We start from the raw sequence: 24,166 nt of genomic DNA, 5'->3' as shown, positions 1-24,166 counted from the left end.
TCCCAATCCACATACCTTCTATTTTCTTGTCTTATCTTATTGTAGTCTGTCTTATCTTATTGTAGAACTTTCAGCATGGTGCTGAATAGTAGTGTGTTCCCATTACCTTGATCCCAGTTTTAAGGGAAAATGACCTATTTCTCAGCCTTAAGTATAATGTTAGTTCTAGAATTTTTTTTTAAAGGTATTCTTTATCAAGTTGAGGAAGTTATTTTTTAGTTGCTTTGTGGGATATGTTGTTCATCTTGCTTTTAGAAAAAAATAATGTTGGGTAAAGTGTCATTCCATCCCTGGAAATAAACAACTATAGGAAGCTTCTTAGAAGAACACTAGTAGAAATTTACTCCATTTTATGAGAAGAAAAAAGTTTAAAAAATATATCTTTTTTTATTTTTTAAAAAAATTTCCTTTAATGTTTGTTTATTTTTGAGAGAGAGAGAGAGAGAGCATGAGCAGGGGAGGAGCAGAGAGAGAGGGAGACACAGAATCCGAAACAGGCTCCAGGCTCTGAGCTGTCAGCACAGAGCCCAGCACGGGGCTCAAACTCACAAACCGTGAGATCATGACCTGAGCAGAAGCCGGACACTCAACCGACTGAGCCACCCAGGTGCCCTGAAAAAATGTATCTCTTAAGTCTTCCCTCACTACCCTCTTTCCTCATAAAGCTCTTCATGAAATGACAGGCTGACTGGCTGACAGCCCCTCCAGTTTCTGTTAGATCTCAATCACATCAGTTAGGGACAAGTTTTTCACTTTTCTCCGTGAAGTAGCTCCACGAAGGCTGTCTTTTAGCTTCTTTATTCTCTTATGCAAACTCCAAAACCTTTATATAACAGAAAACATAAATCTAGTTACAGTTTAGTTTCTTAAATATACCTTTCTTCCTTCCATTTCTCTGGAGACCCCAAAATAGTGAAACTTTGTATAAAAACCTGGTTTTTTTTAATTTTTAAAAAATGTTTTATTTATTTTTGAGAGGGAGACAGAGATAGCACAGAGGAGAGAGAGAGAGAGAGGGAGACAGAATCCAAAGAGGGCTCTGCACTGACAGCAGAGAGCCTGATGTGGGGCTCAAACTCACAAACTGTGAGATCATGATCTGAGCCAAGGTTAGACACATAACCAACTAAGCCACCTAGCCTTCTAAAAACCTGGTTTTAAAATCTGTTATAACACTTCCCAGCTACATAACATGGGCTATTTATTCTTTCTGATCTTCAACTTCCTAGGGCATACATATTCTCTTTCTGCCTTATTCTATTTTTACCCATTGCTACTTTTGAATACTAAGGGAAAAATTGATATAAAAAAAGTCTCACACTTAGTAAGTTTTCAATAAATGTTAATTTTCCCCTTTATTTAAAGTAACACTTTAGGGGCACCTGGGTGGCTCAGTCGGTTAAGCGGCCGACTTCGGCTCAGGTCACGATCTCGTGGTCCGTGAGTTGGAGCCCCGCGTCGGGCTCTGTGCTGACAGCTCAGAGCCTAGAGCCTGTTTCAGATTCTGTCTCCCTCTCTCTATGCCCCTCCCCCGTTCATGCTCTGTCTCTCTCTGTCTCAAAAATAAATAAACGTTAAAAAAAAATTTTTTTTAAGTAACACTTTAATCTGTCTGAATTCAATCAACAAGAAGTATAATGATGGAAATTTTAGATTATATGACAAGTTATTGAGAAAGTCTCATCACTGATTGACTAATTTTTTTCTAATAGATAGGAGTATCTTTTATATAAAAAAATATTTTTACTGAAAATAAGGTCATATTGTACAGAATAACTATAATAGAGTTTCAAAAATATATACTAAAGCAATGAGGTCAATATATGGGACAAAGTAATTTTTGTACAGTGACTGAAGCACAGGAAAACAAAAGGGTCCTCTTTGATGTTAAAAATATGCACTTTACATATTGTGTAATATATATGTATATGCATAATATATATGCATATTCAAGCACATTATATAGCCATGCATTGGTCTATAAAGTCATCTTAATGAGATTGTCACTGGGTCAGTGACACTAAAATAAAATGTAAAGAAAGGTAAAAAACATAGCTAAAAGAGAATGTGTTGGTCATCTATGGAAGTGAGGGACATGAGAATTCAGAGAGGACATTGGCAGAGTCCCTGAAAACTCTGCCCAAGGAGAGGTGTTGAACACAACAGTTTCACCTGTGACGTTTCATTGTGGAGAAGAACGAATCTGACCGAGTTGATCTAGGGACATTAGAGCCATTAATGTCCTAACACCATGTTCTAATCTCATACTGCTGAGACTACCTTCCGATTATAAACTGGCTCCCCAAGGATTCTACCTACAGAGATAAAATGTGCTGAATTGAAGAAGTGAATTGGAAAGTTCCTTCAAAGGGGGGAAAAAAAGATTTTGCATTCAACGTTTATTCATTAGTATCATGAGTTGTTTAATAATGAATGTGTCCTTAAGAGATGGAGATGAAAAAAAAAAAAAAAGAAAAAAAAAAAGAAAAGAAAAAAAAAAGATGAAAAAAAAAATAAAAAATAAATAAAAAAAAATAAAAAAAAAAAAGAGATGGAGATGGTCTTAGAATGCCAAGAGATAAGGGATTTTTTCTTTTTAAGCTCTTAAAGATTAGGTACTTTTTATGAAAACTCATTGAATTAAAGCTGTTCTTTGAGGTCTCTTGGATTATTTTCTTGAAGAGCTGTCCAGGAGGCAATGCTTTTCAGTTGGAAGGAGTTGATGAACAGTGTGAAACATGTTCAGGGTGTGCTGGCATTAATGGGGAAAGGAGTATGAGAGTTTAGGTATACTGAGGTAAAATAGGGAAGAAGGAGTGGAGGAGTGAAGTTTTGAGAGAAAAGGAGGCTAGAAAGATAAGTTGAGGCTGGAGAATAAATGCCTGTCAAGTAAAGGATTATAGACAACAGAGAAATCTTTCGGAGCAGTTTATGCTGAGAAATGGTATGACCAATATTTGTTATCTATTGTTCGATAACAACAGCATTAAAATGTATGGGTTTCAAACAGTAACCAAAAATACCGGGAGATGTGATTTATTAAGATCATCAAAGTGTACCATTATGAGCAGTCTTGTGGTTTGGAAAAAAAAAATCTGGTTGTAGGGTAGAATATATAGTGGATCTGAGACCTGAGAATAAAAGATCAGTTAAAAAACACATGTGGAGGGGTGCCTGGGTGGCTCAGTTGGTTAAGCATCTGACTTCAGCTCAGGTCATGATCTTGAGGTTTGTGGGTTCGAGCTCTGTGTCAGGCTCTGTGCTGACAACTCAAAGCCTAGAGTCTGCTTCAGATTCTGTGTCTCCATCTCTCTGTCTGCCCCTACCCACCCCCTCCAAAATCAATAAACATAAAAAAAAAAAAAACCCACATGTGGTGTAGGCAGGAATCTACATAAAAATTCTAAACCTGCACTGACAACCATATTCCTCAGAGAATCTTATGAGATGAGGAAAGAAATAATAGGAATATATTTCTTTTGACCTTTAGTAATCAAAAGTCCCCCCTTTTCTAACCCTTAGAAGTATAGGGAATCAGGGTTATAAAGAGAACTAGAGAACACTGAACAATACATCTTACAAAAGGACTCTTAAAATTTTTCCAAAATACTGGTGGTTTCATTTATTGCTTATTTGCCACTTTGCTTCACCCTTGCCACATTTTTGTTCCTCTCTGTAGCCTAACCCACTAAGTTTTCTACCTCACTCCCACTTGAGCCAAGAGAGTACATTCTGACATCAAGTCTGAGAAATTCTTTAAAAGTAGACAGGAGGTATGAAGAATGATTACAATGGTATTTCCTTCAGCAGTTTCATAGCCAGTGTTACTTGTGAATCTTTTTTAGTAATCAATGACTATCCCTGGTGAAAATTAATTTATAGTCCTCTAAAGCTTTATGTGAAAGTTCTGCTAAGTCATGAGTGAGTAGAAAGTGCTCAGGACTGAACAAATTCAAACCCAGCTCTGCTAATAAGTAGCTTAGGAATTTGTGTCTGCTTACCTTCTCTGGCCAAGTAGTATCTACAGAATAAGTGGGTTGGACTTGATGATGTCTAAAAATATCTTCCAGCTCTCTTATCTCTCATAAGTATTGACACGCCTTGGACATCTAAGTACTATCTTGGCCACATGTTCATTTCATGTATTTTGATTCATTTTCCTTTTAATATAAGATACTTTGTTGGTATTAGAATCAACAACGTCCAGATTTCACAGGCTAATCAGGACAGAAACCAGAAATCAGAAAGAGCTGAAAATCTCATAAGAAGCTCAGATTAATGTCAAAGATGCTGTGGTTACCCACAATCAAGGAAGATTTTGCATGAATACAGGAAAGGCCAAGATTTACAGAATTTGGAATCCTTGCCATTATCCCAAATACATTTTCCATAATAAATCTGTTGTATTAACGAATGATAACACTTTACATTTGTGTCAGATGTTACTTGCTTTAGAAGTTTAATTCACTTACGTTTACATATACTAGGAAAAAATCAGAAGAGGTCTTAATATAGGTGTGGAGAGAACCAAGTTTTGACATGGATGAAACATAAGGTGTATGATAAACAATATATGTATTCACATGTTCGTTTATTCCTTCATTCATCACAAATTTTTTGAATGCTTACTATATGCCAGGCAGTGTGTTAACTGCTACGAATAGGGAGATGATTCAGTTCCTGCCTTCACAGTAATAACATTTCAGAAAGAAAAACTGCCAAATCATATAACGTGTTATGAGATACCTAGATGAAGAACACCTAATTGGGACCTGGTATGTTGAGAAAGCTTCCTGGAAATATTACATCTCCCCTGAGGCAAACTGGTGTACAATACAGTGTTTCAGGCAGAGAAGAAATCATACAAAAGTCTAAAAGCCAAAGATAGGATAGGGAACTGGATAGATTTCAGCCTAAGCTGAGTATAGGGTAGAATGAGGGGATAGTTACGTAGAATTAGGCTGGAGATGTCATCAAGGAATACCCTGAAGGATATGGTTAGTCATGATAAGGACACTTAATTTCATCCTGAAGGCAATGAGAAGCCATTGGACGTAAATGGACATTGACCGGATTTAGAATATTTGCTGTTGCTGGGGTGTAGATTATAGAATGGAAATCAGATAATATTTGAAAGAGTCAGAGGCAACTTTGTTAAAAAGGAAGGACTATAATAAGTTGAGGTGGTTCAATACAGGGTTGTGACAAGGAGTATTCAAAAGAACTGAAAGAATTTGAGTCCTCAGAGGACCTAGGATTAACAGGATTTGGTGATGGATTTGATGTGGAGAGAAATAAAAAGTTGGCAGGTTGGATGCACAATTCCTCACCTTAAGCACTTGGGTTGGTGGTAGTTAACATGAGCTATAGTTCTCAGAGAAAGGAGCAAACTGGGACTGGTAGATGAGAACAGGGTAGTTTTTAGAAGTGTTAAGTCTTCAGAGTTTGTGTGACCCCTGAGAGGAAATATCGTCAGCTGGATGTGGTAGTTTTAGGAATCGGGGAGAGTTTTGAGCTGACAGAATAAAATTACTAAGTCTCCAACATAAATACAATAATGAGAAGGACACTGAGTGCTCATTTAGAACATATTATGACGTAGTTGCTATTTAAATACTTTACGCGTACTAAGTCTGTAATTCTCACAATAACCCTTTCATGTAGATGCTAATTAATGTTATTCCCATTTTATAGATAAGAAACAAAGGCAAGGAGAGGATAGTAAGTGACAGAGCCAGGACTGAATCCAAACAGCTTGGTCCCAGTGTCAGCAGTCTTAACCACTAAGGTAACTGAAGACGTAGGAAGATTAATTAATATATGACTGAAGGAAAGTATGCAGTGATAATAGAAGCAGCCTCAGGACCCATCTCTCTCTCTCTCTCTCTCTCTCTCTCTCTCTCTCTCTCCCTCCCTCCCTCCCTCCCTCCCTCCCTCCCTCCCTTCCTCTCCCTCCACTGTTACTAACATTTCAGGGAATTAAAGAAAAAGAACAAATAAATACAAAAGAGATTTTAAAAAGAAAGGGATAGAGGGAAATTCTGTCTGTGTTACACTGCAAAGAAAATATATTCTAAGTTATAAGGAGTGGTTAATCCTATCAAATTCTGTTCAGAAGTCAATGAGATCAGTCCTAAAATGCACGCATTGGGCTTGAAACATAATGAACCAAACTGAAAAATCTTAGCTGTTATGCTAAAGGGTTTGGCTCTTGTTCTACAGTCCAGTGATTGAGTTTTGTGCGTCAGGGATAAAGGCCAAACAATAGCTAAGAGATCTACATTGGTTAGTATTTTGGATAAACTCCTAAACTTGGATGGAGAGATGTAGCTACTCTGAATTTCTCCTGCTGTTTACTTTCACGAGGAGGATTCTACCTTGTATATCTAGTCCCGGAAACACTATTGTATTTGCAATGTGAAAAAGCTTTTCATGGTGAGTTTAAAATGACTTAGTTTGGCAGTTAAGATGTTCAATAAGAAACTAGCAACTCTGGCACACAGTTGGAAATAAAGAGTTTCCCTAGACTATGTTGTATAGTTAGAAATAAGCTATTTTTTCTATTGCTTAGAAATGATACTTTAAGATGTCTGTACTTCTAAAAGCATTGGACGAGGGGTTCCAATTGAAAGTGTTGGGTTTGTGTGTTTATTTATTTATTTTGAAGAATTACAAAGAAGAGAGGGGAAAAAGACATTGTTTTCTGTCTGCTGCTTTTCAAAAAGCCGTAATTGAGCACAGCTGTGATATGACACAGAACTAAAACAGGAAATGAGTGTTTCGATAATTCTACATTTCCAAAGCACTTCTTAAATGTCTTAGTGAAAATACCGACAACACTACCTTTGGAGGTTAACTGTGAAGGGATAAATTTAATTTACCAAACTATTTCACAAGACCCCATTTTCAAAAAGACTGTGAAAAAGATCCCTTTTCTCTAAGCTGTCAGGATATACCAAACATGATAGTAAAAAGCAAGAGAATATGTGAGTGTATAAAATAGAGGAAAAGGCTGTTGTTCCAAGCGGAATTTTTCTCCCTTGCATTATGGCTGCCAAGTACAATTTTGCCTTTTTTTGATTTAAGAGCAATCGTCTCTAGACCATTTCTTCAGCGGGAATGTGGCCAGTGATGAAGCGTCTGGGCTCTTGGACAAAGTTTTTTAAGCACTTTGCAACGATGCAGTTCAGGAAGAGATTTTTGTTTTGTTTTGTTTAGGACTTCGAATGTCAACAAATGTTAACGCTATTAAGCAGCACCATGTCTCACACATCCTCTCCCACCACAACTTCTAGTTGCCGTCAGGATTTATTTGGATTACTGACAGATAACTCCGACCCAGTGGCCTTGTTGCTGGCAGCATAAGAAAACCCTTGCTCTATATCATTTGACTATAATAGTTTTGGATATCGATGTTTGGGTGAGCTGCAAAGCGTGCTCAAAGTGAGAATATTTGTAATTCCTTTTTTTTTTTTTCCAAAAGGTTTCATTGAGGAAAAAAAACTAGGACCATTTTCACCTTATGTTTTTTCTTAGGAAATTCATCAATCTCTTGGTTAAGTTTGAAAAGCATTTAGGGAGTCTTAAGCACTGTGCCATGTTGGTGACACAAGGATCTCCCCCCATTTGGTAGTGGTTTAGTGCAAGAGTCTGCCAACTTTTCTGCACATGGCCCAGCTATATGTATTTTAGACTTTGTGGGCCACATATAGTCTTTACCTCATGTTCTCTCTTATTGTTTTACAATGATTTAAAGTGTAAAAACTATTCTAGGATCCATAAATCATACGAAAACAGATTCCTGGTTTAATGGGTAAATAATATATACAAGATGGTTTTACTTAAAAATGGAAAAACAATACTTTGGGCCATATGAAAGTGCCAATAGTTGACTTTTTTTTTTTTTAAGGCAATTTCACATGATTCAACCTATGTGTTACGTTTAACCTGTTACATAAGTAAGTTCTGCACAGTTGTATTATAAATAAATAAACAAATAAAGTGTTTATTATAATGTTAAATATAAATGCTTAGGAAATAAATTAATCAAAGCTACCAGGCAGTATCTAATCAGAAGGGTGAATTTTGGCTTACATTTTTTTAACCACTCCTATTGAGGTATAATTAACATACAACATTTTGTTAGTTTCAGGCATACAACGTAATGATTTTGTATTTGTATAATCTGTGAAATTTTCACCACAGTAAGTCTAGTTAACATCCATTACCATGCAGAGTTACAATTGTTTTCTTGTGATGAGAGCCTGTAAGATCTACTCTTTTAACAACTTTCAAATGTGCAATGCAGTGTTATTAACTATAGTCACTTTGTTGTACATTACTTCCTCAGGACTTATTTATTTTATAACAGGAAGTGTGTACCTTTAGACTCCCCTACCCATTTTCCATACACCCTGCCTCTGGCCGTAACCAATAAGTTCTCTGTATCCAGGAGTTCATTCCCTTGTTTTTTCTTTTCTTCCTCTTTCTTCTTTGGATTTCACATGTAAGTGACATCATATGATATTTGTCTCTCTTTGTGTGACTTAGTTCACTTACCATTATGCCCTTAAGCTCTATCCATGTTCTTGCAAATGGAAAAAATTTCATTCTTTTTGAGAATACCGATGTGTGTACATGTACATATATATTCATTTATCCATTTATCTGTCACTTAAGTTGTTACTATATCTTGGCTATAGTAAATAATGCTGCAATGAACATGGGAGCAAATATATATTTTTAAGTAAGTGTTTTTGTTTTCCTTGGATAAGTATCCAGAAGTAGAATTTCTGGATCATAGAGTAGTTCTTTTTTTAATTTTTTGAGAAATCTCCACACTGTTTTCTGTAGTAGCTATACCAATTTACATTACTTACACTCCACAGGGTGCCCTTTTTTCCACATCCTTGTCAACATGTGTTATTTCTTGTATTTTTGATACTAGCTATTCCAATAAGTGAGATGATATCTCATTGTGGTTTTGATTTGCATTGCTCTGATAATTAGTGATGTTGAGCATCTTTTCATGTACCTGTTGGCCATCTCTATTTCTTCTTTGAAAAAATGTCTATTCAGATCCTCTGCCCAATTTATAATCAGATTGTTTTTCTGCTATTGAGTTGTAGAAGTTCCTTATATAGTTTGATATTAATCTCTAATACATAATTTGCAAATATCTTCTTCCATTCAGTAGGCTGTCTTTTCATTTTGTGATGGTATCCTTTGCTGTGCAGAAGCTTTTTAGTTTGGTGTAACCCCACGTGTTTATTTTTGCTTTTGTTGCCTAATCTGCATTTTGATAAGCAGAGAAGAAAGGGGGAGGGGATGAAGAAAATTCAAGTAGGTAAAATAAAATTATGCCAACAAATCCTCACAGTGGGGCTGAAGCACAAGGTAGATATGAAAAATGTACTTGGGTAAAGGTTGGATCAGTATCTGGAACTTTGTACCACTTAGACTATCTTAAAATAGTAATTTAAGGCCTAACTGGAGAAGTGGGACAACTCAATCAATGTTCTAGAAAGCCAATTTTATTCAGAGCCAATTATTCCATATGGCACTGGGTGCAAATTAGTAAAAACATTCCTTCCTTAAGTGCTTTCCTTCCATATATTGCAAAAATGTTTTTAATGTACTTATTTTGTTAGAACAAATAATTGCTTGAAATTTGCCATAATAAATGTAAAAAATTATAATTTCTGCCATGTAAATGGTGCTTCTGAGGTATGGCATCTTTTGTAGGAGTTCTGTACATGGCAGTCATATCTTGGCAATAAGTATAAGGATAATAGTGGTGAGGAGAAAAGAAACACTGAAGTAAACTAGGAAGCTTTTTTAATAATCCAGGTCCAAGGGAGGAGGTGATGAACCATTGGGAAGTGGAAGTGATGGATATTGTAAACACAGAAGCTATATGAGTTATTGAGTGTACAGATTAAAAAGAAGCATGACTCAAAGAATTATAAGACAACTGGCTGAAGAGCTTTGCCTTTGACTGTAAGTGGAAATGCATTGAGGAGTGTGCAGGTTTAGAGAGAATTTGGAGAGTTAAAATGTGGAGATATTAAGTATGAAGTTAAGTGTGGAACATACAAACACTTTCTAATGGATGTCTAGCATTCAAGAGAAGGGCCAATTGTGAGAGGAGGAGCTAAGATGGCAGAGGAATAGGAGGATCCTAGGCTTGCCTTGTTCCTTGAACACAGCTAGATAAATACCAAATCATTCGGAATACCCAAGAAATCAATCTGAGAACTGACTGAACACATTGCATAGCTAGAGCAAGAGAGGAGGCCACATTGTAGAAGGTAGGAGGTACTGAGACATGGTTTGAGGAGAAATGGATCAGGAGTGGTATGGAGGGAAGGGGGCCTGCCCTGGTTGTAGAGAGACAGAGACAGAGACAGAGAGAGGAGTGCATAGGAGATAGCACAAGGAAAACACTTCCCCAAAGCCATTAACAGGGAAAACGAGAGGGGCTGATTTTCATGGGTATTGCAACAAATGTAGCTCAAAAAATGGAGTTTTAGAAGTCTGTGGTATGGCTGGTATAGAGCCCTGAAGGTGCTTCAGTGCTCCTATAGAGTCAGTAGGCAGGTAACACAGGGATAGAGGGTGCAATTTGTGTATCAACAGAGACACACTGGGAGAGATGGTTCCCCTTCCTTGGAGCACATTGAGAAAGGTGGCATGACCTCTCTGAGGACAAAGAATCTGGTGGGTGCCATTTCCCTCCCCCATCCCTCAGCATAGGCATGGCAACAACTGTTGAGGTCAGCTAACCTGGACTCTGGCTGTTTAGTGTGCTTTGCTCCAAACCCCACACTCCTATGATCTGGTGCAGCCACCCTTCTGGGTCAAACCTGCATCAGTCCCACCACAGCAAGACCCTCATCCGGAAGGACCAGTGCAGGTCCCCTCCACACCAGGCCCCTAAAGTTTAGAGTTTTAAAACTCAGTTGGTCTGGTTGGGATATGGCCCAAAGTGCACTGCACTGGTCCAGGCAGGCATTCCACCCAGATACAGACAGCGTGACTACAGTGATCTGAAAAACATCTACAGTACATGACGGGAAATGCTTTGCTCTTCTGGGAGGGCTTCCGTGATAGTAGCAAACATGAAATCCCCTCTCCATGGACAAAGGAGATGGCTAGTGCCATTTGCCTCCCCTGCCTCTTAGTATAAACTAATTTCAATAAACATCAAAGCACCAACACTGGTTGCCTAAATTGCTTACAAGAAGCCCTGCCCCGCCCCGTGCTCTGCTGGAAGTGTGCCTGAGAACCAGTGCAACAGGACCCTCCCCCAGAAAACCAGCACAAACCCCTGCACACATCATGTCTACTGACCATAGGGTTCTCTGCCAAGCTTCAGCTCTAGTGGAAATAGCATCAGGTTTCTTTTAACTAGCAGATCAAAGCACACCTAGTTAAAATTTGCCACATTTTGGCCAATGTCCAAGCACTCCCCACTGCAGGCAAGGAGAAACTCTGCAGAGAACTGACCTGGATAAAGGATAAAGCAGCTAGAACACAGCAGCAGAGTGTGTATAGCACACACTTATATCCTGAAGTGACATCCTGAAGTGCCAGGCCCTGGTTATTATATTACGTCTGCTCCATAAAGCCGTTACTCTCAGGAGTAAGAAACATAGCAGGCTTTCCTAACACAAAGACAGAGACCTAGATGAAATGTCAAGATGGAAGAATTCATCCCAAAAGAAAGAACAAGAAAAGGTCACAGCTAGGGATCTAATAGAAAAATATTTAATATGACTGATGCAGAATTTAAAGCAACTATCACGAGGGTACTAGCTGGGCTTGAGTGAAGTATAGAAGACACCAGGGAGTCTCTTACCACAGAGATAAAATGGCTTAAAATTAATCAGGCTGAAATGAAAAATGCAGCAACCACGATTTGAAACCAACTGGATGCAAAGACCACAAGGGCTGAAGAATCAGAGGAACCAATAAATGATACAGAAAATAGAATTATGGAAAATAATGAAGCTGATCAAAAGAGCGAAGGAAAAATCTTGGATTACAAAAGTAGACTTAGGGAACTCAGTGACTCCATGAAATGTACCATTTATATCCTAGGAGTCGCCGAAGAAGTGAGAAGAGGGTGCAGAAAGTTTATTTGAGGAAATTATAGCTGAAAATTTCCCTAATCTCGGTTAGGGAACAGACTTCCAAATCCAGGAAGCACAGAGAACTCCCAACAAAATCAGGCCAGTGCCAAGACACATCATAGTTATATTTGCAAAATAAAAAATCCTAAGAGCAGCAAGACAAAAGACATCCCTAACTTACAAAGGAAGACAAGGTAAGCAGCAGATCTCTTCTCAGAAACCTGACAGGCCAGAAGTGAGTAGCATGGCATATTCAATGTGCTAAAGAGAAGAAAATATGCAGCCAAGAATACTCTATCCAGCAAGGATGCCATTCAGAATAGGAGACATAGAGATTCCAAGACAAACAAAAACTAAAGGAACTCATGACCATTAAACCAGCCCTGCAAGAAATACTAAAGGTGACTCTTTCAGTGGGAAAGACTAAAAAGGAACAGAGAAATTATCCAGAAACAATGACAAAACAAGAAATAACATTGCACTAAATTCATATTTATCAATAATTACTCTGAATGTATATGGACTAAATGCTCCAAAAAAAAGACTTAGGTGTCAGGATGGATGGAAAAAAAAAAAAAAAAAAAAAGGCCCATCAGTATCCTGCCTACAAGAGATTCATTTTAGACCTAAAGACGGCTTCAGATTCTGAGAGGATGGAGAACCATTTATTATGCTAATGAACATAAAAACTAGAGTAGCCATACTTAGACAAACTAGATTTTAAACAAAAGACTGTAACAGATGAAGAAGAGCAGAGCACTATATCATAAAAAAGGAGTCTATCCAACATGAGGATCTAACAATTGTAAATATTTATGTCCCCAACTTAGAAGAATCCAAATATATGAAACAATAAAAACATAAAGGAACTCACTGATAATATACAGTAATAGTAGGGGACTTTAATGCCCCAGTTACATGGATAGATCATCTAAGCAGAAAACCAGTAAGGAAACAATGGCTTTGAATGACACACTGCACCAGATGGGCTTAACAGATACATCCAGAACATTTCATTCTAATGCAGCAGAATATATATTCTATTCAAGTGCACATGTAACATTCTCCAGAATAGATCACACACTAGGTCACAAATCAGGTCTCAAGTACAAAAAGGTTGAGATCAAGTTATGCATATTTTCAGACCACAATGGTATGACTTGATGTCAACCACAAGAAAAAAATTGGAAAAAACACAAATACATAGATATTTAAAGAACATCCTACAAATGAGTGGGTCAACAAGGAAATTAGAGAAAAAAAAAATTAAAAAGTATATGGAAACAAATGAAAATGAAAACATGATGGTCCAAAACCTTTGGGATATGGCAAAAGTGGTCATAAGAGGGAAGTATATAGCAATACAGGCCTACATCAAGAAGCAAGAAAAATCTCAAATACATAACCTAACATTACACCTAAAAGAGCTAGAAATAGAGCAAAAGAAACATAAAGCCAACAGAAGAAGGGAAATAATAAAAATTAGAGCACAAATAAATGATAGAGAAACAAACAAATAAACCCTAGTAGAACAGATCAATGAAACCATAGCTGGTTCTTTGAAAGAACTAATAAAATTTATAACCCCCTAGCCAAATTATCAAAAAGAAAAAAGAATCAAAATCAGTAATGAGAATGGAGAAATAACAACCAATACTACAGAAATACAATTATAAGAATATTGTAAAAAATATATATGCCAACAAACTGGGCAATCTGGAAGAAATGGATAAATTTCTAGAAACATATAAACTACCAAAACTGAAATAGGAAGAAATAGAAAAATTGAACAGACTGATAATCAGCAAAGACATTGAATCGCTAATCAAAAATCTCCCAACAAAAGTCCAGGGCCAGATGGCTTCCCAGGGGAATTCCACCAGACATTTAAAGAAGATTAATACTGGGGCACCCGGATGGCTCAGTCAGTTGAGCGTCCGACTTCGGCTCAGGTCATGATCTCGCAGTCCATGAGTTTGAGCCCCGTGTCGAGCTCTGTGCTGACAGCTCAGACCCCGGAGCCTGTTTCGGATTCTGTGTCTCCCTTTCTCTCTGACCCTCCCCCGTTCAAGCTCTGTCTCTCTCTGTCTCAAAAATAAATGTTAAAAAAAATTAAAAAAAAAAGATTAATACCTATTCTTAAACTATTCCAAAAAATAGAAATGGAAAGAAAACTTCCAAACTCATTCTATGAGACCAACATTACTTTGATTCCAAACCCAAAGTCTCCACTGAAAAAGAGAACTATAGGCCAATAACCCTGATGAACATAGATGCAAAAATTTTCAACAACATACTACAAATAGAATCTAGCAGTACATAGAAGAATCATTCACTACCATCAAGTGGGATTTATTTCTGGTTGCAAGGGTGGTTCAATATTCATAAATCGATCAATGTGATACATCACATTAATGAGAGAAGAAGACCCATATGATCCTCTCAATAGATGCAGAAAAAGTATTTGCCAAAGTAAAGCATCCATTCTTGATAAAAACCACCAACAAAGTAGGGCTAGAATGAACATACCTCAACATCATGAAGGCCATATATGAAAAGCCCATAGCTAATAACGTGCTCAGTGGGGAAAAACTGAGAGGTTTTCCTCTATGGTCAGGAACAAGACTAGGATGTTCCATCTCACCACTGTTATTTATCAGAGTACTTGAAGTCCTAGCCACAGCAATCAAACAACAAAAAGGGGCGCCTGGGTGGCTCAGTCGGTTGAGCGGCCGACTTCGGCTCAGGTCATGATCTCACGGTCCGTGAGTTCGAGCCCCGGGTCGGGCTCTGGGCTGATGGCTCAGAGCCTGGAGCCTGCTTCCGATTCTGTGTCTCCCTCCCTCTCTCTCTGCCCCTCCCCCGTTCATGCTCTGTCTCTCTCTGTCCCAAAAATAAATAAATGTTTAAAAAAAAATTAAAAAAAAAAAAATAAAAAACATCCAAATCAACAAGGAAGAAGTCAAAGTTTCTCTATTTGCAAATGACATGAAACTTACATAGAAAACCCAAAAGACTCCACCAAAAATAATCGGTAAAACTGATACATGAATTCGGTAAAGTTGCAGGATACAGTGTCAACATACAGAGATCTATTGCATTTCTATATGCCAGTAATGAAGCAGCAGAAAGAGAAATCAAAGAATCAATCCCATTTACAATTGCCTTAAGATACCTGGGAATAAACCTAACCAAAAAGATGAGAGACCTGTACTCTGGAAACTGTAAAACACTGATGAAAGAAATTGAAGAGGACACAAAGAAATGGAAAAACATTTCATCCTCTTGGCTTGGAAGAACAAATATTGTTAAAATGTCTATACTACCCAAAGCAATCTACACATTTAGTGCAATCCCTATCAAAATACCACAAGCATTTCCTAAAGCTAGCACAATGAATCCTAAAATTTGTGTGGAAGCACAAAAGACCCCGAATAGATAATGCAGTCTTGAGGGAGAGATAAGCAGAAGGCATCACAATTCTGTACTTCATGTTATATTACAAAGCTGTAGTGATCAAGACAGTGTGGTACAAAAAGAGACCTATAGATCAATGGAACATAATGGAAAAACCCAGAAATGGTCCCACAACTATATGGTCAACTAATCTTTGACAAAGCAGGAAACAACATCCAATGGCAAAAAGGTAGTCTCCTCAACAAACGGTGTTGGGAAAACTGGAGAGCAACATGCGAAAGAATGAAAGTGGATCACTTTCTTACATCACACCCACAAATAAATGCAAAATGGATGAAAAACCTAAATGTGAGACAGGAAACCATAAAAATCCTAGAGAAGAGCACAGGAAGTAACCTCTTTGACATTGTAGCAACTTCTTGCTAGCAAGGTCCCCTGAGGCAAGGGATTCAAAAACAAACATAAAATATTCAGACTCCATTAAGACAAAATGCCTCTGCACAGCGAAGGAAGCAATCAACAAAGCTAGAAGACATCTTACAGAACGGGAGAAGAGATTTGCAAATGACATATCTGATGAAGGGTTAGTATCCAAAATCTATAAAAAACTTGTTTATAAAATTGAACACGCAAAAACAACCCAGTTAAAATATGGGCAGAAGACATGAATAAGACATTTTTCCAAAGAGGACATCCAGATGGCTGACAGATGAAAAGAAGCTTACTATCGCTGATCATCAGGGAAATACAAATCAGAACTACAATGAGGTATCATTTTATACCCCTAAGTATTGCTAAAATTAACATAAGAAACAACAGATGTTCGCAAGGATGTGGAGAAAGGGGAACCCTCTTATACTGTTGGTGGGAATGCAAACCGGTCCAGCCACTCTGGAAAACAGCATGGAGGTTCCTCAAAAAGTTAAAAATAGAAATACCCTATGAGCCAATATACTACTAAGTATTTACTCAGAGGATACAAAATAACTGATTTGAAGGGACACATGCACTCTGATGTTTATAGCAGCACTATCAACAATGGAAAACAGCATGGAGGTTCCTCAAAAAGTTAAAAATAGAAATACCCTATGAGCCAATGTACTACTAAGTATTTACTCAGAGGATACAAAATAACTGATTTGAAGGGACACATGCACTCTGATGTTTATAGCAGCACTATCAACAATAGCCAAATTGTGGAAAGAGCCCAATGCCCATCGACTGATGAATGGATAAAGAAGTGGTACATATATATACAATGGAATATTACCAGCCTTAAACAAAGAATGAAATCTTGCCATTTGCAGGGACATAGATGGAGCTGGGGAGTATTGTGCTGAGCAAAGTGAGTCAGAAAAAGACAAATGCCCTATGATTTCACTTATATGTGGAATTTAAGAAACAAAACAGATGAACATGGGGAGAAAAAGAGCAAAGCAAACCCTAAAGCAGTCTCTTAACTATAGAGAACCAATTGAAGTTTGCTGGAGGGGAGGTAGATGGGGCGTTGGGCTAAATGGGTGATGGGTATTAAGGAGGGCATTTGTTGTGATGAGTACTGGGTATTGTATGGAGGTGATGAATCAATAAATCCTACGCATGACACTAACAAAACACTGTATGTTAACTAACTGGAATTTAAATTTTTTTTAATGTTTTTATTTATTTTTGAGACAGAGACAGAGCACGAGGAAGGGAGGGGCAGAGAGAGAGGGAGACACAGAATCCAAAGCAGGCTCCAGGCTCCTCACTGTCAGCACAGAGCCCGACACGGGGCTCAAACTCACGAGCCATGAGATCGTGACCTGAGCTCAAGTCAGACGCTTAACTGACTGAGCCACCCAGATGCCCTGTTAACTACCTGGAATTTAAATAAAAACTTGAAACTACAAAAAAAAAAAAAAAAAAGGCGCCAATGCCATGCATTTGATTTCTTAAAGTGTAAGAATATGAGAAAATCTGAAAGCAAAGTGGAATATAGGTAAGAGACAGAATGAGCAGAGAACAAAACATATAAAGTCTGAATAATAATTCCAAAGGAAAGCCAGATGAAGTGATACCACGGATTCCAAAGGGAGATGAAATATTGTAGAAGGTGTAAACATGAAAATAATATCTACCTTTCTGAGAGTAAGCCAAATAGTCAAAAATTAAGAGCTCAGTACCTTTGTAAGAACAGTTTGGACAATGTGGCAGACAGAATTCAGATTTCTGGATACTCAGGAAAGATGAAAAGTAATGATTTGAAGACAGTGAATATCAGATGCTTTTGCCACTATCATTTCAAAAATTCTGACTGCATAGTAAAGGGGAAAACATGAGTCAGTGTGAATGGAAATATGTGGGTGTGTGTGTTTGTATTAGTAAGGATTGGAGGGAAACAAAAATATTTGATATGCAATAAATAATTACATGCACGTATAATATATGAAAGATGAGTGAGAAGGAAAAAAGATAGTGAACTAACCTTAAAGTAACTTTAAAAATCAAAATAATGTGTGAAGGTACATAGCAGTCCATTGTTAAATAGGCAGCCTGGAAAAGAAGTGTTATGAATTTAGGTATTATTAGAACTTGCTTCCGTTTCTGCATCTGAGCATCTCTTGATGCCTTACAAACAAGATTACATTTTTCCACACAACTTGGAATATTTGGAAGAGGTTGAATAATGACCTACTGTAATTTGACCATAAGAGAAGGAAAAATATCCATGCTTCTTTTCAATTAGCTTACCTTGGATCTGAGAATTAAAGACAAACCTGGAAAAAAAATCTCTCCTAATCTAAAAGCTCTTTTTCTACGTAAGAATTCTATAACTCAGCCAGGTTATTGAAAATGTAATGTCTTTAAAAAAAAATTGTTGGTTCTCCTCTTCCTCCCTCCCTCCCCCTGATCCCTGCATTAACATTGCAGTCATCAAGATCAATTTGGTGTGTTTAGATTTTCCAAGGCAGTGGATTTGTTCTGAGTACAAGTGTGTAAGCACATTTGTCTCCATGATTAAAAGGAACCAGTACACCTCTGACACCCAAGAACACAAGCTTTATTTTTCTGAAAAGGATCAATAAGAATAATCTTCTGCATTAAGTGTCACTCCTGGCTACTCCTTATTTGTGCACAGACAGTAGTTTCCCTCTGAATCTCAAAGTGGATTACTACATACATTATTCCCTACAAATACAGCTGAATCATTTAGAGTTCACTTCAGCTCTGATTAGACACAATGATGCAGGAGGAACACATCAGAGACCAGAGAGCATATATCGTATGCTTTAATATATCATATTAAAGGTAGTAAATATACCTTTAGAATTAGGGGCGCCTGAGTGGCTTAGTTGGGTAAGCATCCGACTTAGGCTCAGGTTATGATCTTGGGGTTTCTGATTTCAAGCCCTGCATAGGGCTCTGTGTTGACAGCTCTGAGCATGGAACCTGCTTCGGAATCTGACTTCCTCTCTTTCTGCCCCACCACCCCCCTTATGCTCTGTCTCTGTGTCTCCCTCTCTCTCTCTCAAAAAACAAATAAATGTTAAAAAATTTCTTTTAAGAATTAAATGGTATAATCTCTGAGACTAGTGAAATGTTCCTTGGTCTTCCTTGTTTGTAAAGAGCCTGGCAGGAATATAGAAAAGTCAATGTATGCAGTGTGGACATTCCTTAACTAGACAGGCAGGGTGGGAGAAGTGCTAAGTGTCGTTTTATTTTTGGTGAAGTGATATGAAGGGTTAGAACTACTCTTTGAAATTTCCAAAATCTATCTACTTGATTGAAGTTTAGAGCTGAAATTCACTGGTGTTTAGATTATTGAGTCTCAAGATCATGAACAAGAGACTTAGGAAACTAATGCATAATTATGACATGATCTCAAAAACCATTAAACAGAAAGTAGTGTTAAGAAACTGTAACATATTCAAGATGTTTGAGGGAACAAAGATGATGGAGTTGTAGATTTCAGGCAAAACAGTGTTTCTTACAACTTTATAATACAGATATTACAACTTTAAGACTTCAAATTTTTCACAAAAGTAAATATTTTGAAACTCTCACTCCCAGCAAATTGGAAGTATTTGGTATTGTGAGAAGGTATCTGCCTGTCTGTCTGCCTAGAAGGGATGGAGGCTTCTACTTTTACTCTGGAAAGATTGTGCTGTTGAGGGAAAGTTTGTGAAATCTGAATTGAGTTTACATTCCAGCTCTTATTTTTTCCCCACAAAGGTTCCTGTTTTCCCCCACATCCTTGCCAACACTTGTTTCTTGTCTTCTGGATTTTATCCATTCTAACAAGTGTGAGGTGATAGCTTATTTTGGTTTTGTTTTGTATTTCCCTGATGATTAGTGACATTGACTATCTTTTCATGTGTTTATTGACTATCTGTATGTCTCCTTTGGAAAATATCTATTGAGAACCTTTGCCCATTTTTAATAAAATTATTTGGGATTTTGTTGGGTTGTTTGTTTCACATTGATTTGTATAAATTCTTCATAGATTTTTTTTATTGTTTTTAAAAAAATTTTTTTTAATTTACATCCAAGTTAGTTAGCATATAGTGCAACAATGATTTCAGTAGATCCCTTAATGCCCCTTACACATTGAGCCCATCCCCCCCCTCCCACAACCCCTCCAGTAACCCTCTGTTGGTTCTCCATATTTTTAAGAGTCTCTTATGTTTTGTCCCCCCCCCATTTTTGTATTATTTTTGTTTCCCTTCCCTTACGTTCATCTGTTTTGTCTCTTAAAGTCCTCATATGAGTGAAGTCATATGATTTTTGTCTTTCTCTGACTAATTTCACTTAGCACAATACCCTCCAGTTCCATCCACATAGTTGCAAATGGCAAGATTTCATTCTTTTTGATTGCCGAGCAATACTCCATTGCATATATATACCACATCTTCTTTATCCATTCATCCATCTATGTACATTTGGGCTCTTTCCATACTTTGGCTATTGTGGATAGTGCTGCTCTACACATTGGGGTACATGTGCCCCTTGGAAACATCATACCTGTATCCCTTGGACAAATACCTAGTAGTGCAATTGCTGGGTTGTAGGATAGTTCTATTTTTAACTTTTTGAGGAACCTCCAGACTGTTTTTCCAGAGTGGCTGCACCAGTTTGCATTCCCACCAGCAGTGCAAAAGAGATCCTCTTTCTCTGCATCGTCGCCAACATCTGTTGTTGCCTGAGTTGTTAATGTTAGCCTTTCTGACAGGCGTGAGGTGGTATTTCATTGTGGTTTTGATTTGTATTTCCCTGATGATGAGTAATGTTGAGCATTTTTTCATGTGTCGGTTAGTCATCTGGATGTCTTCTTTGGAGAAGTGTCTATTCATGTCTTTTGCCCATTTCTTCACTGGATTATTTATTTTTTGGGTGTTGAGTTTGACAAATTCTTTATAGATTTTGGATACTAACCCTTTATCTGATATATCATTTGCAAATATCTTCTCCCATTCTGTCAGTTGCTTTTTAGTTTTGCTGATTGTTTCTTTTGCTGTGCAGAAGCTTTTTATTTTGAGGAGGTCCCAATAGTTCATTTTTGCTTCTGTTTCCCTTGCCTCCGGAGATGTGTTGAGTAAGAAGTTGCTGCGGCTGAGATCAAAGAGGTTTTTGCCTGCTTTCTCCTTGAGGATTTTGATGCCTTCCTCTCTTACATTTAGGTCTTTCATCCATTTTGAGTTTATTTTTGTGTACAGTGCAAGAAAGTGGTCCAGGTTCATTTTTCTGCATGTCACTGTCCAGTTTTCCCAGCACCATGTGCTGAAGAGACTGTCTTTACTCCATTAGATATTCTTTTCTGCTTTGTCAAATATTAGTTGGCCATACGTTTGTGGGTCCATTTCTGGGTTCTCTATTCTGTTCCAATGATCTGAGTGTCTGTTTTTGTGCCACTTCATAGATTTTCAATACTAATCCCTTATTTTCTATACTATCATTTGTGAGTGTCTTCTCCCATTCAGCAGTTTGTCTTTTAGTATTGTTGATGGTTTCCTTGGGTATGCAAAAGCTGTTTCTTTTAATGTCGTCCCAATAGTTTATTTGTGGTTTTGTTTTTCTTGCCTTAGGAGACATATCTAGAAAAATACTGTTATGGCTAATGTCATAGAAAATATTACCTGTGTCCTGTTCCAGGATTTGTATGGTTTCAGGTCTCACACTTACGTGTGTAATCAATTTTGAATTTGTTTTTGTGCATGGTGTTAGAAATTAGTCCAGTTTTGTTCGTTTACAAGTATCTGCCCAGTTTTCCCAGCATCATTATTGAAAAGACTGGCTTTTCCACATTGTATATTCTTGTCTAGACCATGTAAATGTGTGTTTATTTGGGGGGGTCTCTATGCTGTTTTATTTATGTTGCTTTTTTATCCATTCCACCACTCTTTTGATCAGAATATTTATCAGTTACATTTAAAGTAATTTTTAATAACTATGCACTTATTGCCATTTTTAAAATTTGTTTTCTTGTTTGTAGTTACTTCTTCTATTTTTGCTCTCTGTCATTGTGATTGATAAGTATAGTGTTTTGTTTGGCTTTCTTTCTCTTTTTTGTTTGCATCTAATAGAGATTTGGGGTTTGTGGTTACCATGATGTTCATATGTAAAACTCTAAGAAAATAGTAGTCCATATTAATTGGGTGGTAATTTAAGTTCAAACATTCAAAAAGAAGAAGAAAAAAACTCTTTTTATTAATGTTTTTCCTATTTCCAGTTATAGCAATTTCTTTTCCACTTAAAGCAGTCTCTAACATTTTTGTAAGGCTAGTTTAGTGGTGATAAACTCTATTTTTTGTCTGGGAAACTTTTTAATCTCTCCTTCAAATCTGAATGATAACCTTGTTGGATAGAGTATTCTTAGTTGTAGGTTTCTCCTTTTTGTACTTGGAATATATCATGCCACTCCCTTCTGTCCTGCAAAGTTTCTGCTATAAAATTAGATGATAGTCTTGTGGGTTTTCCCTTGTAGGTAACTTTTTGTTTCTCTCTTGCTGCTGTTAAAATTCTCCTTTTTATCTTTAACAGTTGACATTTTGGTTATTATGTGCCATGGTGTGGACCTCCTTGGATTCTTCTTGTTTGGAATTCTCTGTGCTTCCTGGACTTGGATGTCTAATTTCTTCCCCAGATTAGAGAAGTTTTCATTATTATTTCTTCAAATAAGTTGTACATGTGTGTCTCTTTCTCTCCTTCTTCTTCTTCTGGGACCCCTATAATTTTAATGTTTGTTTCCTTAATTTTGTTCAAAAGATCTCTTAATCTGTCCTCATTTTTAATTTTTTTCTCTTTGTTGTTCAGCTTGTGTGCTTTCCATTATCCTGTCTTCCACATCGCTGATATGTTCTTCTACATCCTCTAATCAATTGTTGATTCCCTCTAGTGTGTGTTTTATTTTGTTGTTGTTGATTTCCTCTAGTATGTCTGATTAGTTCTTTTCTAAAAAAAAAAAAATTATTTGTTTGAGAGAGAGAGAGCGAGCAAGTGTGGGGGAGGGGCAGAGATAGAGAGGAGAGAGAGAATCCCAAGTATCCCAAGAATCTATGCTGTCAGTGCAGAGCTGACATGGGTCTTGAACTCATGACCCTGAGATCATGACCTGAGCCAATATCAAGAGTCAGACTCTTGACTGACTGAGCCACCCAGGTGCCCCTGATTAGTTCTTTTTAACATTTTATATCCTTATTGAAGGTCTCACTGAGTTCCTCCATTCTTTTCTCCAGCCCGTGGAGTATCTTTATCAGGCATATGGCTTATCTGTTTTATTTAGTTCTTTTTCTAACATTTTTCTGGTTCTTTGTTTTGGAGCACATCCTGTCTCCTCCTCCTGTTAAATTTTGTGTTTGTTCCTATGGGTTAGAAAACATGAGTGTTTCTCCTACAGTTGAAGAAATGGTCTTGTGTATGGTGTCCCTTAGGCAGACTATATGTACTTGGTGATTTGCTGGCGGGCTGGAGCTCTGGCCATATTTACTAGTTACTCTTTTAAGCCATGGCTTTTTACAGAAAGAATAAAGCAAACAGTAAGAAAAAAGAAAGGAAGAAAATGAAAAAAATTTAAAAAGAAATAAAAGGAGATAAAAAAAATTTTTTAAAGAGCACAAGGTAGAAAAAAACAAGTCCTAAAAGAAAAAAAGAAGACATATTTTTAAAAGTAAAAAAATATTATTTCAAAAATGCCCAGAAAACTGCATTTTGTTTCTTCTGCTCCAGCACCACAAACAAGGCAGCTGGTGTGGGCTTATGGAGCCTAGGCTTGCTGAAGTCACAAGCTCACCATGAAGCAGACCCTGCCCTCGTCTGGGATTTTATGCTAGAGAGGGAGAGAATGTTCTCACAATTCCTTAGCCCTTTTAAATCATAGTTCTTTTTCTGTGCCCCAGCATAACCAGGATTGGTGTGGGCTTGAGGACCATGGGTTTGCTGAGGTCAAAAGCTTTCTGTGGTAATCTGACCCACTTCCTACAATGGCCAGACCCTGTTTAAGTCTGGGCTTTTAAGGTTGAGGTGGAGAGAGGTTTCCCATGGTTCCTTGACCCTGTTAAATTTGGCTTCTTTCTCTGTGACCCAGTATGACTAGGGCTGGTATAGGCTTCAGGATGCTGAGCTCACTGGTGTCAAGC

Source organism: Panthera onca, chromosome C2 (assembly GCF_046562875.1).
Source record: "Panthera onca isolate mPanOnc1 chromosome C2, mPanOnc1 haplotype 2, whole genome shotgun sequence".
Taxonomy (NCBI): Eukaryota; Metazoa; Chordata; class Mammalia; order Carnivora; family Felidae; genus Panthera; species Panthera onca.
Note: the sequence above shows the minus strand (reverse complement) of the source record.